Consider the following 835-nt stretch of genomic DNA (forward strand, 5'->3'; position numbering starts at 1 on the left):
GTGGCACTTGCCTGGTTTCGTGTGTGCTGAATCAGTGTTGCGGCCTCTGCCACGTCCGCGACCACCGTTTCGGCCTCCACGTCCTCGACCGTCGCCGCGACCGCCGGGGCCGGCGGACAGTGCTCGGTCTTCGTTCGGGTAGCCGCTGGGTGCCTTCAAGGCTCCGCCCTTCACGGCGGCTTTCCACTCGGCCGTCAGTTCGGACTTCACCGTCGACATTCTCGCTTCGGAGGCTCCGTTGAGCAGACGGTCGACCAAGTGGCGGAATTCCCAAGGCATTAAGGTAAGCAGCTTGACGACTTGGTTCAGGTTGGTCTCATTGATCCCGACTTCGTTTAGGCGAGTCGTAAGGTGGTCGAAGCGGTGGATGAAGTCAGGTAGCGACTCTTGGCGCGGGTTCCAGGTAAGCTTCGCCCATTCTTTGCTTACTTCGATCCGATCGATTTTGGTGGTTGGCTCATGGTGTGTCTTGAGCGCGTCGTAGGCCAGAGACACTTCATACATGTCTTGCACATGGCGGTATTGGCTTGGGTCGAGTGTCTCGATCAAGATCCCCATGGCTTTTTGCTTTTGGTCCGTCGTGGTCGTCGACGGGTCGGTGATGGTCCCCAACAGCCCCTTGCTCATTAGTCGGCCTTGGAAGTACGTCTTCCAGCTTCGGTAGTTCTGCTCCGTCAACTTGACGGCAGGTACGATTGATGCCATATTTCCTCCTTGTTGCTGTTGTTTGGGCTTAGAACCTCTTGAACGAATGTGATTTCCGATAGGGCGGGCGAGGAACAGCAGCGAGCGCTAGCAGGCGACTTAGATCCAAGGAGGCAAATCGAAAAGTGAT

The sequence above is a fragment of the Aphanomyces invadans genome (genome assembly GCF_000520115.1).
Source record: "Aphanomyces invadans strain NJM9701 unplaced genomic scaffold supercont1.31, whole genome shotgun sequence".
Taxonomy (NCBI): Eukaryota; Oomycota; class Saprolegniomycetes; order Saprolegniales; family Verrucalvaceae; genus Aphanomyces; species Aphanomyces invadans.